Source organism: Mastomys coucha, unplaced genomic scaffold (assembly GCF_008632895.1).
Source record: "Mastomys coucha isolate ucsf_1 unplaced genomic scaffold, UCSF_Mcou_1 pScaffold18, whole genome shotgun sequence".
Taxonomy (NCBI): domain Eukaryota; kingdom Metazoa; phylum Chordata; class Mammalia; order Rodentia; family Muridae; genus Mastomys; species Mastomys coucha.
In genome coordinates, this window is record NW_022196900.1 from 107,848,892 (window position 1) to 107,851,364 (window position 2,473).

Sequence of the window (2,473 nt, forward strand, 5' to 3'; positions counted from 1 at the left end):
TCTCTCTCTCTCTCTCTCTCTCTCTCTCTCTCAATCTCTGCCTTTCTCTCTACTATCCTCTCAACTCCCCTTCCCATGTCCTGAATAAACTCTATTCTATATTCTATACTCTAATATATAGTATATAGTCTATTCTATATTGCTGGTCCCTCGGGGAAGGGATGCCTCAGCATGGGCCCGCAGAGGTACCCCCTTCTGACTACACCTCCACCTAACATATTCCTTCTCCTCTTACTTTCTAATAAACACACAATGCCTTCCCTCCATCATGGACTGTGTTCTCACAAACTGTGAGCTCAGACCAACCCTGTCTTCTTTAAGTAGCTCCAGTCAGGCGCTTTTGTCAGAGCCACAAGACCAGTGCGCTGGGCGTGTGGAACAGTGCTTTGATCTGCCTCTGGAACTGAGATGCTGGCAAGGCCGTGTTCACTCTCTTACCCTTCCAATACCAGATGTGAAAAGCTACAAGTGCTTTGCTGAAACCAGACCACGGGCTGCTCAGGAAGGGGATCCTCCAGAGAAGATGGAAGGTGAGCAGTGCAGCGGGTGTAGCAGCTCACGCTCACTGGAGAACTCGCTGGGCCAGAGTGTGGGCAAGGACCAAAGACTAAAATGGAGGTCGTTGGCCTCCTGTGCTCGGACTGTGGAGTTCATGGAAGAGGAGCAAGAAAAATCTGTGGAGGAAGGCTCTGAGAGGGCACGGAGACCTGAGGAGGCTTCGCTCTTACGCAGCTAGACAGAAAAGGACCTTCACTACGTGGGGGTGGGGGGCACCGGGCAAGCACATGTCCGGAATATTTCCCAGACTGGGGCCACTCTGAACTAATGCCAGCAGAGTTTCAAATCTGGCAAGAGCAAATCTATCACAGATAATGTAGCCACACTCGGAACAAAGTCAGAAATATCGAGAAGACTACAACCAAACCCAGCATGCAACAGGGCACACTTAAATTTTTTTTGAAATCATTTTAATGGTTCTTTATGAATTTTACATCATGTACTCCAATCCCACCCCAATTGATCCCATCCCTTTATATTGCTACCTCCTCCAACAAAGAGAAATAAAATAAGACAGAAAAAATATCTTGTCGTGGAAACTGTAGTGTGTCACGGTGTGTCCCACACTGTACCGTTTTGTCCACACATCTTTACTTGCAAGTGTTCATTGAATGAGTCTTTGGGCTGTTTTGAGGCCTCTGGCTTCTGCTACCCCACCAATACTGGGGACTCCTCTCCTGTGCTGCCTGGGTGAGGGGCGGGGCCAGCTCTCCTGCTCTCATGACCTCAGGACCAGCTCCCTTGTCCACCCCAGGTGGTGAGGAACAGGGTGGGTACATCTCTTCATTGCCCACACCATGTCACAGCAGACCAGCTTTCCTGAGTGTGGTGGCCAGCTCAGCACAGTGCCTCAGGCAGCAGTCCAGACCAGGGATATCTGCATGGAATTTGGTGATAACATAGACATGGACATCAACACAGATCCCTCCTGCAGCAGGACCACCGATCCCTCCTGCAGCAGGACCACAGATCCCTCCTGCAGCAGGACCACAGATCTAGACACTCTTTGTGGTGGCACCAGGCGCAGGTGTTTGAGTCTCTCCTCTAGTTGACCTGGGGCAGGAGATTCCACATTTTAAAATTTGGCTGAGAGATTGATGTGTAGCCGGATGGATAGAATGCCTTATACTCACAAGGCTGGTTTCCATTCCCACAGAAACTGAACACAGTGACTGACAAATGCCTGGAACCGCAGCATTTCAGAGATGGAGGCAGAAGGACCTGGAGTCTACAGAGATTCTTAACTACATAATGATTTTGAGGCCAGCATGGACTACGTGAGTCCGGCATCTCAAAAGAAAAAAAAAATGAAATGAAATGTTGGTTGGACAAGTAAGTAATAAATAGTTCCTGGTAAGGCTAGATTTCTCGGAGGTTACCAAGAGAAGGGTAGAATTAGCTTTAGAACTAACTGCGACAGAGTGCACTCCAGTTTAGATGGATAAACACAGAAAGCGTTGCAGGCATGCTATGCACGTGGTTTGTTGTATCTGTTGAGAGGGTTGTGCAGCAGACACCTCGGTAGCCACAAGCATCCCTAGCCACGTCTTGGTTTCCCATTCCCATTGTCTGACAAACTGAGGCTCTAGGTCCTGAGCAGAGAACGCACAAGACAGGTAGCAACCTAAAGGGACAAGATTTACCAAACAGATGCAGGGGGTATGCTGTTAGAGTGCACCCTGGCCCAAGCTGGAACAAACTGGATGGAAAAATGGTGTCCTACTTCAAATCATTGCAAAATAAAGAGGTTACTTTGAAAAATGTCTTAAATCCACTAGGCATGGTGGTACACACCTTTAATCCCAGCATTTGGGAGGCAGAGGCAGGTGGATCTCTGTGAATTCCAGACCAGCCTGGTTTACAGAGCAAGTTCCAGGACAGTCACATCTCTGTTACACAGAGAAACCCTGTCTCA

The 2,473-nt window shown here is 48.6% G+C and overlaps 1 long non-coding RNA gene across 2 annotated transcripts in view; it reads left to right on the plus strand.

Moving 5' to 3' along the window:
- LOC116095680 overlaps positions 1-2,473 on the plus strand; it is an 8,763-nt gene that overhangs the window by 324 nt on the left and 5,966 nt on the right. Inside the window, exons 2-3 of one of the 2 annotated variants that reach the window (XR_004120685.1) lie at positions 325-530; positions 1,715-1,890. This is a non-coding gene — a long non-coding RNA (uncharacterized LOC116095680). The remainder of the gene's footprint in view (positions 1-324; positions 531-1,714; positions 1,891-2,473) is intronic. The other variant, XR_004120686.1, reaches the window with a different exon arrangement.